The sequence below is a fragment of the Aegilops tauschii genome, chromosome 6 (assembly GCF_002575655.3).
Source record: "Aegilops tauschii subsp. strangulata cultivar AL8/78 chromosome 6, Aet v6.0, whole genome shotgun sequence".
NCBI lineage: Eukaryota > Viridiplantae > Streptophyta > Magnoliopsida > Poales > Poaceae > Aegilops > Aegilops tauschii.
In genome coordinates, this window is record NC_053040.3 from 5,712,953 (window position 1) to 5,729,218 (window position 16,266).

Consider the following 16,266-nt stretch of genomic DNA (forward strand, 5'->3'; position numbering starts at 1 on the left):
GGCTCGACCCATCGAGGTTTGTTTTCTGTGGTCACACAGACGGATTGGAGATTGCACGAGGGCAGAGATACTGGCTATGCAAGGGGCTGGAATCAGTAAGCATATAATGGTGGACAACTTCATCAGTAGGTACGGTTCGTACGAAAAATGCGGACTTATTAGGCGGGACGTGTACAACCTTTGCTGCAGGGAAAAAATGAAGCTCATTGCAAAGGGTGATGTTGAGACGGCAGTGGGCATTATGAGGAGCAGAAAGGCGAAGGACCCAGACTTCTTCTTCGAGTACAAGCTAGATAAGGAAGGGCGGTTGAAGAGTATGTTCTGGTGCGATGCACAGTCGCGGAGGGACTATCAGGACTACGGAGATGTGGTCGTGTTTGACAGCACGTATAAGATGAACATATATGGTATGCCGTTCGTCCCCTTCGTCGGTGTTAATAACCACCGTTGCACAACAGTTTTTTGGGTGCGCCATTGTTTTCAACGAGACCAAAGCGACGTATGTGTGGCTGCTCCAGACTTTTATGAGGGCAAACTGTCAGCAGAAGCCAAAGTGAATTATCACAGACGGTGACGCTGCAATGCTTCGAGCGATTCGGAGTGTCCTTTCAGATGTGCTCCATCGGATTTTCTCGTGGCATATCGTGAAAAATATGCAGAGGCACCTACATTACAAGTCACTGGATGAGTTTAGATCGCTCCTGTACTATGCCACCTCTGAAGAGAACTTTGAGGAGAGATGGACCGCCTTTGTCAATAAATGGAAGACGGATAAAACTGAAGAGTGGCTGAGGAGGATGTATAGGAAGAGGAGAATGTGGGCAGCATCATATCTTTCGGATGGCTTTTTTCATGGTATGCGTAGTAACCAGAGGAGCGAAAGCCCCAACTCCTCCCTTCACCTGCACCTCAACTATGGAATGACCATAGTTGATTTGGTAGTGCATTATGAGAACTACGTAGTTCACTTCTGTGGGAACGAGGCGAATGATGACTGTGAGGCCAATCAGAAAGTACCACCGGTGGTTACTGAATATAAGGACATTGAGGAGCATGCTGCCAAAGTATTTCACTCCTGCTAATTTCTACATTCTGCAAAATGATTTGAAGAAGATGGGAGAACTGGAGATATTTGAGACGCTAGTGGGAATTGAGCGCCAGACCTTCATCGTCACATGGCTGAATAACCACAAGTTCAGGTATAATGTTGTGTATGAACCTGGTAACTCAAAAGAAACCTTATCATGCACGTGTCACAGGATGGTTCGGAAAGGGCTGCCTTGCAAACATATTCTCTTTGTTCTGCATCATCTTAAATTGTCTGAAATACCAAAGTGTTGTGTCCTCCATCGGTTGTCGAAAGATGCGAGAGATGGGTTGCCAGCGCAGCGCAAGAGTGATCTTTTTGGTTTGGGTTGGTCTGGGCCTGAGGAGAGAGAACGGTATAGTCAAGTGAGCATAAAATCAGCAGAAGCTGCTCATGTTGCAGCAAATGATCCCTTCTTGTTTGATGAATTGATGAAGTGCCAAGACGGTATAATAGCAAGGAAGAAGATCCCGGAAGAGGAACTCATAGGACGCATAAGGTGTGCTCTAATTGCGAAGCAGGCAATTCAAGCGGAAGAAGGTGCAGCAGGTATACGTGATTCTGAGAAAGTTTCGACGAAGGGTGCACCTAAGAAAGGCCGGTCAAAGGGTGGCCCTGACGTTACGAAAAATGGTAGGCCTAAAGATTTTAGAGAGAAGAAAAGTGGTCCGTTGTGCAGTCTTTGTAATTTAGCATGTCATAACAAGGCGACATGTAGTCTAAACGAGAAGTAGTTTTACATTCTTATTTCAGTTATGTTGTGTGTTAGGTTTTACCGACTATATTTTCTCGTTCTTTATATTTCTTTCAGGGGCGTAGAGAAGTGGCTTCGATCGTGGGAAGAAGAAAACCGGCTGCACGAGTCATGTCGAAATAATCTATGTTGATGTTTATTTATGTGAACATGTGTGCGGCGCCATAAAACTTAATAAGCGTTTTGTTTATGATTCTCAAAATATTTATGTGAACATCTATCCTATGTACTGAATTAATTGCCATGTTTCCTGTAATGTTTTGTGTGAAGGAGTTGACAGTTTTAACATACTGTGATATTTTGTTAGTTTCCTGTACTGTATATGTTCTATTTAAAGAAAAATAATGTTTTGTTTAAAGAAAAAAAATATTCTGACATAACAAAAAAATGCCCAGCCAGCAGCTGGACCTGTAGTATGTACATTTTTGCGCCCAAATCAAGCCCAACCGGGCGACTTGGGCGGTCAAATAGCCCACTACGGGCCCAGAAGCAAGGTCCAACGGGGCTGGAAGCATATTAACAGAGGAGTTCAACAAGGTCTCCGCGCGCCGGCTATTTAAGCCGGTAAAGGCGCCCCCCCCCCCCCCCCTTCCGAGGTGGGACCAAACCAGCGACTAGGTGCGCCGCGCGCGCGGGGAGCCAAATTTTTTTTGAGACAATGCGGGGAGCGACTGTGACCGCGCGGGTGGATGATGGGCCGGCCCAGTTGGCGGGGGAGAGGTCGGCGGGGCGAGGGGCCGACCGCGGTGGGCTTCGAATTTCCGCCGGCCCGCCAACGTGGCAGTGCATGCCCCCCGTGCACGCCGTGGCGCCCCCATAGGTGAGGTTTAGTCCCACCTCGGAAGCGGGGAGGCGCCTCGACCGGCTTAAATAACCCGGTGACTCCTCTCTTATTTATTGTCCTAGCCCCGTTGTTCCATGCTGCTGGGCCCGTAGTGGGCCGATTTGGCCGCCCGAATCGCCCTGTTGGGCTTGAACTGATCGGTCACTATTTCTCCACTTCGCGCGTCTACAAACAGAGAAGGAACCATTTTGGTTGCAAAAATTGGGAAGCACTTTACAAGATGTATGATTTTTATGAGGGTATGCTTGTCACCATGGATCTTGGTGATCCTGACATCGACCAAGACAATATGGACATTTGGGTCCTTGTTGATACGCTTCCAGTTCTACCGTTATGTGAGTTTCTCAAACATAGTTATTAACTAATTTATATTGTTCATTTCAAAATAGTTGACATCTTATTTTCATTGACAGCTTATTTTCATTGTTTAAACAATGTGCGGAACATGGTAGACAGAACCTACTACACCGATGGCTCTGAGTTAACTTATCAGGAGAAAAATCATTTGGTCTCATTTTGTACTGATCTTAAGAATTATAATATCTATAATAAAAAACTCCTCCACATTATGGTTAATACGTTGCCACTAGTGCACGTGTTGAACTACGGTAACATCCATGGAGATGCCCTTCCTTTTTATACTCCGCTTCACGAGATGATAATGCGACTACCTTTTGCTTTTGTGATAGCCAACTTACTATGCTTCCTCCCAAGAAATATGCCACGCCCGAGGTACTCTTATGGTCGTCCACATCTCCTGCCAGGTCGCTATCACTATAGCCAAGTAGCTCCACCATCTCCTTCTTCTTCTCTCTCAAATAGACACAACCGAAGTTTGTTGTCCCATTGATGTACCTGAGTATATGTTTGACAGCTGCCCAATGTTCACTCGTGGGCGCTTCCATGAAGCGACTCACTATGCCAACGGAATAGGCCAAGTCCGGTCTTGTATTCGTGAGATACCTCAACTTTCGGACCACACTTCTATGCTCCGTTGCATCAACCACGGGTGCTTCACTCTTCTTGCTTAGTATGAGACGAGGCTTCATCGGAACATGACTTGGATTGCAATCTTTCATGCCACAGCTTTCAAGTACCTTTTTTGCATATGCCTCCTAGCATATTGTGATCCCCTCCGGCTTTTGCTGTACCTCGATCCCGAGGTAGTAACTCAAGAGCCCTAGAATAGCCATCTTGAATGGCTCCTTCATTTGTAGTTTGAAGTTTGCAATCACCTCTTCGTCTGCTCCAGTTATTAACAAATCATCCACATAGATGCCCACTAGTAAACGATCCCTTCCTTCACCTCGCTTATACATTGCATGCTCCAGTGGGGCTTTCTCAAATCCAAGAGAAATCAATGTACTGTCAAGCTTGATATTCCATGCCCTAGGAGCTTGTCATAGCCCGTACAACGCCTTGTGTAGCTTCAATACCTTGTGTTCCTCTCCTTCATGGATGTACCCGGTGGTTGCTTCACGTATACTTCTTCTTCTAACTCCCCGGTCAAAAACGCGGAGTTCACATCCATGTGATGTATCCTCCAAGATTCTTGAGCCGCGAGAGCTATAAGTAGTCTCACCGAGTCCATCTTGGTAACCGGAGCGAACACTTCTTCGAAGTCCACACCTTGCTCTTGCACGTATCCTTTAGCCACGAGCATTGCTTTATGCTTCACCAAGTTCCTTTCAGCATCCTTCTTGACTTTGTATACCCACTTGAGCTCTATGGCATTATATCCGTTGGGAAGATCCACGAGTTCCCATGTATAGCTGTCTCGGATCGAACCCAACTCTTCATCCATAGCACGACGCCAACACTCTTCCGTCTTTGCATCTTCAAAATTTTCTGGTTCCTCGATGTGCAAACATCGTTGCCCTTTACTCTTCATCTTCACCGAATTTATTTGAAGCGCTTCCTCTGAAGAGATATCCAACACGCATCGTTCTCGTGCTACCAAAGAATCTGAACATGCCAAAGTTTCTGCTGCTGGCGATTTTTCTTCTCTTCCTAGGCTTATAAGCCTGCCGCTTGCTGGGATGCATCGCTGCTGCCCGGCACCTTTTTCTGCATTGTTCCCATCATCTGATCCTCCACGTGATGGTGAACTCCTTTTGCACTTTTTTCTAGGCCAGATGCACCTTGCAAATTTTCTGGGCTTTGCCTCCCTTCTGTCCCCGTTTTGCCACGTGGTGGTTTGCTCCTTTGTGAGAAACATGCTGCAGACGGACTGCTAGATGGGCCGCCATCAACCGGCCTGTCCGCTGGGGTGCACATGCTAGTCCGTAGAGCTGTACCAGCCGCGTACCTGCCGTGCCTCGTCTCGGCTGCGTGCTCGAGCAGGCTGGCTGGTTTGCTGTTCGATGCAATGCACGCAACGCCTGTAGCGTCTGGACTCGCCGCGTCGGAACCGTCGTGACTCGCGATGTCCTCACCGTCAGCGTATGCGCCACGCTCGACTGGTCCAAGTGCAGCTCGCCGCGTGTCGTGTTCTTCTGGCAACACGTCTTCGCCGTCTTCTTGCTTGACCACACCATCACGCCTTGTGTCGTGGTCTTCTGGCACCACAACCTCGCCTTCTTGCTGGGTGACCACATCGTCACAGCTTGCGTCATGGTCTTCTGGTGTCATGACTTCGCCTGCTTCTAGTGCGACCACATCATCACACCTTACGTCATGGTCTTCTGGCACCATAACTTCGCCTGTTTTTAGCATGACCACACCGTCATGCCTTGTGTCATGGTCTTCTGGCGCCACGACTTCGCCTGGGTTTACTAGCGCGGATACGCTCACCGGACTCGTGTCCAGTTGATCATGATCATCTGGATCCTCCTCGTCCACTAACTCGCACATCAGCATCATATCCCTGTCGTCTCCTTCCTCGGCCATGAGCGACTGTTGCTTAGGTGCTTCTTCGCAGTCAGCCTTGAAGTGACCGAGGAGGCCACACTTATGACACCTCACTTTTCTGATGTCAAATTTCCTCCTCGGTGGTGCAGGCGCATCCTCGTCGTCCGAGTCGGTGAAGTTCTTTCTCACCGAGCGCTGCTTCCCTTTCCCCTTCTTCTTGCGTTGCTCATGGATCCGCCTTGCTTTTCTATCAACAGGGCGATCCATTGCGCCTTTGTCAGCATCAGGTGCTCACTCGCCTCCGCATCACCGAAGCTGAGACGAATTCTCTCGTCGTGGGCCTTGAACCTTCCGACGAGATCCTCGACCGTGAGAGTCTTCAGGTCGAGACATTGCTCGATCGACGTGACGATCTGGATGTAGCGTGCCGGCGCGGCGCGCAAAAATCGTCGTACGATCGCAACTTCTTCTAGGGTTGAACCATAGCTGCGGATGCCGTTGACGAGGGTCTTGAGACGGGCGGCAAACTGATCAACCGTCTCAATTTCATCCATCTTCAGGCACTCGTAACTTCTCATCAGAGACTGAAGGTGTGCTTCCTTGACACGGTCATGACCCTGGTGCAGGATCTTGATGGTCTCCCATGCCTCCTTCGCCGTTTTCTTTCCGACGAGGTGTTGCAGCACATCCTTCGGCATTGCGGAGTAGATCGCCGTTAACGCCTGACGATCAATCCGGTACTTCGCCGCGCCCTTCGCGTACTCGGCGCCGCCGGGGTCCACGGCTTCCCAGAACTCAGACCCTTCCATTGCGACCTCCATGTTCATCGCCCATAGTGCGTAGTCCTCTCGATCCAGACGGGGAAATTGCGACACCCCCACCATCGGCATCGGTGCTCCCGCTACCGTTGTCACGATCTCCTTGCCCGTGGTTGACATGATCCTTCAATTGCTTTCCGAGAATCACGTCAATATCAAAACTCTAGATACCAATTGTTGGCACAGTCCTTGTACGTCGATGCTACTCGTCGAAGTACTTTCTCGATGAGATTACTGGCCAGTGCTTTTGACCACAGCAACACGTACCTACAAGTGGACGTACAAGTGTACGAGGGCAACGCACAAGTACACCTATACTTGATGGATCGATCTGGCTAGCTAGCACACCCACGAAGCTAGCTGGTTGGCTGCTGGATGTATTCCGCCGGGGTCGCTCGTATACGACGCAACGACGACACACGAACATGCAAACGAGAACACGAGTATTGATGGCCAACATGTGCGTGTCGCACCTCTTTGTTTTCCTTGTATTGATCTGAGTTACCAAATCTTACAGGGGTACAAGTATATATAGGAGCTAAGCTAGCCTAAACTAGTCATGTACCTATACGGTTTGGTGATTGCACCTGTCTGAGCCGGACAAGGTCACTAATCGTGGTTTATTCCAAAAATCACCCTCCTAAACACGATGTCCTTACTTCATAGCTTGTACACCGATTTTTCGCCGCATCTTCATGAACTTCTGTCGTCCCAAAGACCTGGTTAGAATATCTGCAAGCTGGTCTTCGGTGCAAATGTGGTTGATGGTGAGTGCCCGCCTGTGCGCAGTGAGCCGTCTAGCCACCACCGCGATGACAGAGATAGGCGGGAGGATGACCGTGACGAAAATGATCGCCGTGGACAGCGAGATGACCGGCAACCGTCCTGGCGCGACCGCATTTTCCGCAGTCGCTCGAGGGTGCCGCACAGGAGGGAGGAGGATGACCGCCGCGACTCCAGAAGGGATGGCCGCCGCGACTCCAGGCGTGATGATGGGCGGAGGCGCAGAGCTGTGTCGCCGCCCCCTGTTGGCCGCGGCTCTGTTTCTCACCTCCCTGATCGTCGCAGCCTCTCGGTGGAGCGCCCGGCGGCCCGTGAGATGCTCCAGCGAGGACGGTCTCCACCGCCTTCACCCCGTACCACCTCTTGTGACATCATCGAGCTACGGTCCACCTCTCCAAGCCCGGTCTGGCTGCGCAGGGCGTTGGCCTGCTTTGGAACTCCAGTGCAACCCTCTCTGACGCTCGACGACGGGCCCTTGACGCCCAATGCTGCTGCTCCGGGCTCTAGCTCTACTGCTGGCCTGGGTGGGGCTCTATCTCTGCCGCGTCTAGGCCTCCTCCAGCTTCCTCCCTCGCCGCCGCCGCTGATGCTACATTTCCTTGCTTGCAATTCTACTAACTATCGTTGTTATAACTTGTAGAGTGTAATGGATTAATTAGTATGTTATGTAACTAGAGTACGTACCCCTATCCTACGTATCATGACAAATTGCGACTGAGGTCTGTGTTTCGTGAAGAAGACTCCTCGTTTGTATGTTATTAGTGATATTGTTTGTACGTTGTTTGTGGAATTGCTCTTGTTCATCATTGCTGAAAATCTGCTTGAGTTAGCTTTACTTATGTAAGTCTATTTCAACAGTAAGACTGAAATGAAGCTTTGTGGCTACATATTTTCTGCTACATACGGAAGTTCATATATGCTGAAGTACAGTTGTGATGGTTTATTCAGGAGTGTTTTTTTCTTTCTTTTCTCTGCGGAGGCTGATTCAGGAGTTTGTACTTGCTACGATGAGAATGAAGTATTGAGGATTGATGAAGAGATGGTAAATGCATTTTATATAACAGGGGCTAAGAGGATGAAGTGTTGACGAATTAAGGGGAATATTATGTGAATCTAGTCGCTGATCAAATATAATCGAAGTATCAATTGATGGCTGGTGTTTGTGTTGCAAAGATTAAGTGAAAATATTTGTTGATTTTTCAAAGCTGACAGCAGCAAGTAGATGGAGCTTGTAGTTGTAGGTAGAACAAGCAGCTGGGTAGAACCACTTGTAAGATTTGTAACAAGAGACACAAAGATGTCAAGGTTGACAACGACACCCCCACCATGGAGGCAGCCAGGATGATGAAGATGGCCTGCGTGATGGATCCCCCTTCCTGCTGGGCACCGAAAAAGGCCTCCAGATGAGACCGCTTCTGAATCGAGGATGCGAGTGGCGAAGTTGAAGCTATATGTTTCTTTTTGGGGGTTTCTCAATTTATACGAATTCTCAGTGTTGTACTCACGCCAAAAGGAGCTAAGGGGGACCCACAAGCTCAAAAGCACTCCGGCCACCTAGGGCGCGTCATGTGAACTTGTGGCGTCCTTGTAGGTCTTCTGGTCCCTCCCTGGAACTTCAGGGGTCTCTTATATCCAAAAAAATCAACAATTTTTTTATCGCGTTTGAATTTCGTTTGTTATGTTTTTTGTGCGAAACAAATAAATAGGCAAAAAAAAAGGAACTGGCACTAGGCACTAAGCTGATGGGTTAGTCCATAAAAATAATATAAAAAACACAAAACCATATAGGACTCATTTAAATATAGCATCATATTTCATAAATTATAGATACGCTGGAGAGGAATCAGGGTTAAATGCTTTAAAATCACAAACAGGCTTACTTTTCCCTTTATGACTCAAATGGTAAAATGAACATTCTTCATGGAAGGTCAAAGTGATGGAACAAATTTTAGTATTCATAGGTCACATGGCAAACGACATCTCAAATTATGCTTAACCAATATTTGCAAAATGGCCCAAGGATTTGATTATCCGGGCCATATCGTTCTTTCAATAGGACTGAATGCTACTACACCTATGAGGACTCAAAGAAATAAATTGCCAAGGAATCGATCATATACCTACCACACCAGAGCGATACGAAAAACAGTGTTTGTTGATGAACCTTTAACAAAAGTAATGCAATGTGTGTCATACTAAAGAGGCGACTGCATGCAGCAGGATCTATTAATGTTGGCCGGCCATGGCATGTGGGACAAGGCTGGATGGTGTTGTGCAATGTCCATGTGGAAGAACCGACCATATAAGCATACACATGTGAAGATGCAACGTTGAAAAAAAAAAGCAGTAGACTCGACTGAGTCGTCATTATCCCCTCATCATATCTACTAGATTTCCTTCACACCTTTCTATGCTTTGTATTCTACCTAGCCGTCTTGGTTCTCTTTTTGTTATATCGCATTATATATAGCTGCTGGTTAACTGAAGCACCCTTTTGACACGAACAAAATCCTTGAGTTATGACTCCGAGTAATAAAAGTGTCATGGGCCTTACGAGTGAGTTCTTGTTTCTGTGCAAGTAACAACTGTTCTGAGTCACTAGGCATAGGAAGCACGGGGAAAGGTAGAGTTACCTCTACCCTACAATCTTCTACATATGGCCTATACAGTTCTACATTTAGATTGTGGACAACTATTAATGTCTTAAGAGTCAGTTGCTCAGATCAGAAACTTGGTACGATCATTTCCACATAGTCTCGATGATAACAACCATTAACTAATTATTATGTGCTGGTGACTTCCCCTTGTAATTCATTGTATTTAGTCGACTATTAAATCAGCTACTAAGATAATTGAGACATCATTTTCTTACCCCTGGTATTGAGCATTTTTAATTTTTATTTCTGCTTGCTCATCCATAATCATAAAGAGGGTTCCTTCCTCAGCTGTTAAATCAAAAATCTACTCCACGTAAAAATAAACACCAAGAATCCTCTCATACATCAAGGATAGCGTAGTAGAAACTACTCTAGTTACATAACTTGAACTAATCCACTATAAGTCATCATATATCATGATTCAGTTGCGTCCACTCAAAACTCAATCACACAATACAAGGATAGCTATGAGCTGCTATTTAAGACAATTTACGCTACCGTTTGTCAAAGAAGTGCAACTCCAACCAGCTCACAACATCTATGTTGACACACTACCTTGTTACGGACATTTATATCGTACAAAATTCTGTGATATGATTCACAATTTGGTTCCAAGTCTATCTACTATATACGAAAAGAAAAATACGGATCAAAAATAGGAGAATAATCTAGAAAATCCCACGTTAATCAAGAACATCCGACCTTTAATTGTGTGCATAAAAAAACACAGCCGTTAGATCCACTTGAGTATTTTTTTTCCGTGGATAACAACTTAAAAGTTTAACAAATTACCCACCAATGGCATTGCCATTACATTAAACGACAGTGCTAACTTCCAGACATCCTGATTTTAGCGATAGATCCGGACGATCCACTGCAGCCCGTTCTAGCTCGCGATTGCATGCAGTCCTTTTTTCTCCACATGCATATGATAATTAGTGCTTCTTTTTTCTTCGTCATGTACGTGCATGGCATTTGTTAGAAAGCTTAATTACATGCATGCGTGTGAGACGAAATTGATGACATCACTATAGATTCCCTCATGATTCAAAACATTCAAAATGTTTCGTAGGCCAAACCATCGCTCCGATCGAAAAATTATTTTCACATAAAAGAACCGTCATGGCGAGAACTTCAAAACTAGATCCCATATTGATATGTTCCCGACGACTTTTTTTCGTGTAAAAGTTACCACGCATAGTGTATGCAAGTTATCACGTATATGATACATCAGTTACCATGATGTTTACATAGGCAAATTTCGAGCATAAAATTGACTTCTTCCAACTTTCTCCTCGCATGCAAATGCACTAAAAGTGCGGAAAAGCTAATGGCACCATGGATTATTTTTGTTTTGAAATTTCAAATTGGTTTGTCGCTTGAATCGCCTGTTTGATCCAAAATCTGTTTTCAGACAAAAAAATCCACCGCGACGACACCTTCGAAACTAGATACCATGTTGGCATGTTCTGAATTTTTTTTTGTGTGTGTCAAAAGTTATCATGCCTGGGGTAAATATGGTATCAGCTCTGGTGTGCGTATATTACCATATTATTTACACAGATCCTACCGAGTATGTTTTCAACAACTTTTTTTCCCGGGTCAAAAGTTATCGAGGTGTTTGTACCTAAGTTATCAGGTTGGGGAGCCTATATTACCAACTTATTTATACATATATTGTCGGAGTATGTTTCCAAACAACTATTTTACACGGGTCAAAGATATCGTAGTGCTTGTACCTAAGTTATTAGGTCCGGGAGCGTATATTATCATATTATTTACACGAGGAGTTATTAGCTAGTGGTATGTTTTCAATAAAAAAAATCATGGGTCAAATTTATCGTGTTGTTCGTACCTAAGTTATCAGGACCGGGAGTCTATATTATCATGCTACTTACACAAAAAATTGTCGGTGGTATGTTTTTAACATCTTTTTTCCTCGGGTCAAAAATATCGTTGTGTTTGTACCTAAGTTATCAGGTTTGGAAGCATATATTACCATGTCATTTACACAGATGTTACCGGAGTATGGTTTCAAACAACTTTTTTTCACGGGTCTAAGTTATTGTGGTATTTGTACCTTAGTTATCAAGTCCGGGTGTGTAAATGACACAATAACTTAGACCCATGAATAACCCGGGGAATTTAGGCTCCACAACTTTTTTTCATGGGTCTAAGTTATTGTGGTATTTGTGTTTTTCACGAATCCTATATCACCATGTTATTTTACACAAATGTTACCGGAGTATGTTTCCAAGAATTGTTTTTTCAAGGGTCAACGTTATCGTGGTTTTATACCTAAGTTATCTGGTCTGCAATGTTTATATTACCATGCGATGTAAAGATAAGTTACTAGGGTGTTATTCCCCAGGTTAAAGTTACCCCTCGGTATTTATATGCAAGTTATCAGCTATGTGGAGCCTAAATTATCATGCTATTTACATATAAGTTATTGGGGTGGTTCACATTTTAGCTTTTTCATAAATATAACAGAACATCTACTTGACACAAACTGCATCTACTATCCCTCCGATTTATCTCTTCAAACTGAATTTAACTCTTAATTTACCCAAGCTGCATTTCACAGAGAGAAAAAGGAACAATGAAAGCCCCGGCACTTGAGGGCGGTTTGAGGCACCATACTGTAGATGCTCTTACCATGATTTTTTTTTTACAAAAACGTCGTATATTTCAACAACTATTTTTTCCGGATCAAAAAGTTACCACGAATGTTTTATGTAAGTTATCAGGCTTGCAATGTAAAAATTACCGTACTATTCAGAATGAAGTTACTGTGTGTATGTTCCTACAACCCCCCCCCCCCCCCCCCCCCTCCCACTCCACGTGTCAAAGTTATCAAGGAGTTGCACATGAGTAATCAGGTCCATGACGCGTAAAATTATCATACTATTTACATCCAAAATATCGGTGGTGTATTTCAACATTTATTTTGTGAGTCAAAGCTACCACAATGCAGTAAAAAAATACTAACAGAGCAGCTGAGCCATTTGACTATTAAAACGAAAAAATAGTAGGAAAAATCGGTGTAAAAAGGAAAAAAAAAAGAGTTTATTATTCACGTCATGAGTTTTACAAGTGCAAACACTACGTAACCTAAATGAAGTCACGACGTCTATGTAGTCCATCTAGTTACGGAGTCCTGCAGGAAAACAAAAGGTGCTGGGTTCGATACCATGTTCTCCATAGTTTTTACCAACGAGGGATGAAAAACAAATCCCGAGCGGGAATCACGTTAAAATTAGGATGTGCTGGTGGTCCGTTAGATCCGAATCTAACGACAACCAAATCGTTCGGATATGTTGCAAGCAGGATTTTTAGCTTCTCCTTTTTTTTTTGGATTTTAGCTTTTCCGTACATTAAAACATATCCTCCTCAATTTAACCTAACGAGCCCTACCTAAATTGCTGACGATGTGGTGTTTTATCTCCTGATGCCCTATCATGGCCTCGATCGTCCAGCCAGCCCACGATGACCCTACGTCTGAAACAATAGGCCTGGAGCAGCTCAGCAGCCACAACAGGACATCCATCACTGTCTTTCACATGCGTACTCCTATACATGTGTGTCCAGCCGGCTGCCAAATCGATCAGCTAGCTTGCTTCACCGTGAGATCCCTAGGGATGCACTATTTACTTCCATCCACCAGCAAGCCGACCATGACCCTACGTCTGAAACTTAGGCGAGGAGCATCTCTGCAGCCTCGACATGACATCCATCGCTATGTTTCCTACTGCTTACTCCTGCTAGAGGGAAGCGATCAACTAACGGCCTGTATATGCGTGTCCAGACGGCGGCCAAATCGACCAAATAGGGACGTGTCATCGAGTCTAAGCCAACAAGGAGCTCTCTGCAGCCTCAACATCAAGATGAAGCCGGCTGAAGAAAATTACTAAACTAGCGCGACTACCAGGGCCGGCCCTGTGGTATGGCCGGCGGGCCGACGGCCCAGGGCCCAGGAGAGAGGGGGGCCCATGATGGAGTATAGATGTATACTGCAGCCCAGCAAAAAATAGGTAAAAGTATACAAAAGAATTAAAGAAAAGAAATAAGCTGGGCTAGGCCCATCACATAGCGCTAGCTATCGCCCCGATCGATTAGCGAACGCGAACAGGCGCCGTGACTGAAGCCAGCGAGTTGCCAGGCACACGACTACTCGTTTTCTATCGTACGTTCGTCGCCCGTGACGCCCGTCGGCCTCCTCGCTCGGCCGCCGCTGCCTGCTGGAGCTACGCGCGCCGCCGCCGCATGGCTCCTGCACCGCGGCAATATCTATACAAGTCTTGACGAAGTCTGCAACGCGGCCGTCCCCAATCCTTGAAAGTTTGCAAGTCAGTACGTTTTGATCTTTTCTTCATGATTTTCTAATCCAATTCAAATCTATCAATTTTTTGTCATTCTATGTACATGTCTAGGGTTTCAATCATCCACTGTATAAATTCCTAATTCCTTGTTCCTCTTTATGATCCTTTCTTCAAGATTTTAGGACATTAGCCTGCCATATTACCTAAGAAGAAGCAACTATCTGGTGCTGAAAAAAGGAGGAAAAAGAAAGAAAGTCATCTGAAAATTCTACCACTGAAAGGTTCTTTGAGGGGGGTTTTCGAATGAGTAGAACGTTAGGCGCTCCTCCTGGCGACGGCTCGGGCGCCTTGCCCCGGTCGCCCAGGGCTCCGGCCAGCGAGGGCTGGGAGGTGGTTAGGCGTGGTGCTGGCTCCTCCCCGGCTTGGCCGCGGCGGGGCGCGGCGGTGGGCTCGGCGGTGGCGTCAGTAGGAGGAAGGTTCTGGACGTTGGCAGGAGAGGAGCCGGAGGATGCGGACGGCGTGGATCTGGAGTCGGAGGCAGGGCGGCCAGTGCCTGAGGGCCCGTCGTTTGGTGATTTCGTCGCCTTCGCGCAAGCCGAGGGGAGCGGCGCCGCTGGGGTGCGTCGTCGTTTCGCTCCGGGTGGCCGGGGACCGCGCGCCGTCGCTGGTCGGGTCTGGCAGCCCTCGCGGACCCCGGACAGGGGGGCGTCTCCTGGAGATGCCGCGCGGAAGATCAGGTCGCGGGCGGCGTCCGCGATGCTCGCATCAGTGGCCTCGGAGGCTGAGTGGCCGCGCCTGCCGACGCAGGTGGCCACCGGTCAGGTGACGGAGGAGGTGGCGGCAGGGCTGTCGGCGGGGGAAGATGGCTCTGCTTCCTCGCAGGCTAGGGTTGGCGCTGCTGGGCCTGGGGCCGCGGTCGGGCAAGTGGGCCGTGGGCCGGCCCCCGTACCTGGGCCGGGAGGCGAGGGTGTGTCTAGCCTAGTGGGGCCCAAAAATCAGCCAGCGGGCGGTGGCCTGTTTCCTGCTGGGCCGATTGGCCCGGCTAGGCCCGCGCCAGCCATACCTAGGCCTAGGCCCAGCCACGGCACATATTTATGGCTGCGGCGCGGCTGCCTCGCCCCCTCGCTAGGGTTTCCCGCAACCAGAAACGAGGTGCGGCGCCTTGCTCACCTCGCCAGATCCATTCGCCCCACCCCCCCTCCTTCGCTTCCCATTTCGTTTGCAGCGGCGGTGATGAGCGAACGGCGCATGGAGAAGAGGCCGATGGAGGCCCAGGACCTGGATGGGGAGCGGCGGCGGGAGAGAGACCTGCAGGAGAAGGCGACGAAGGAGATGCGCGCGAGGCAAAGCGGTAGATCCGAGCGCTACCAAGAGCAAGTGGGGCGCGAGGGGGATTGGGGTCCTCCTCCCCCCTGGTGGATCCAGCAGCAGGAGAGAAAGAAGAAGAAGAAGGAGCTGGCGCGTCGGCAGGAGTTGGAGCGGAAGCCGATGGATCACCCTAACTGTGGTGGTGGCCATGGGGATCCACTGGCTAAGAGGCCCAGGGCGGCTTCCGCCCCCCTGACAGTGCCGCTCCCCCCTGGATCGAAGGGTACGGCGGACGAACCCATTCCAGTGGAGGATGTGCCGAAGGCCCCGGATGTGGAATGCTTCAAGTGCGGGAGACTTGGCCATTTTCAGTCGCAGTGCAAGTTCAAGCCCTTGTGTGTGCTGTGCAAGGAGGAGGGACACGCGTCTGCGCATTGCCCGACGAGGGGTCGGCAGCCTTGTTTGCAGATCATGGGTAGCGCAATTTCTGGGGAAGGTTTCTTTTGTCTGCAGTTCGAAGAGGAGGAGGAATCCGAGGGTCCACGGCAGCTCTCTGTTGGCAACGCCGCCATCCTCTCGGCTGAGCCAGGCCGTCTGAGCTAGCGGATTCTTATTCAGGAGCTCAACCACATGGTCACGGGGGACTGGGACTGGCAAGTCACCCAAGTGGGAGAGGACGATTTCATGGTGGTGTTCCCTTCAGCGGATCTCCTGCATATGGCTCGGACTAGTGGCAAGCTTTTCCTTTCTATCAACGATATCATTGCAAGGGTGCGTGATGTGGAGTAAGAGGTGATCCCCCCGATGGTGATGCCAGAAGCTTGGGTGCGGCTCCACGGGATC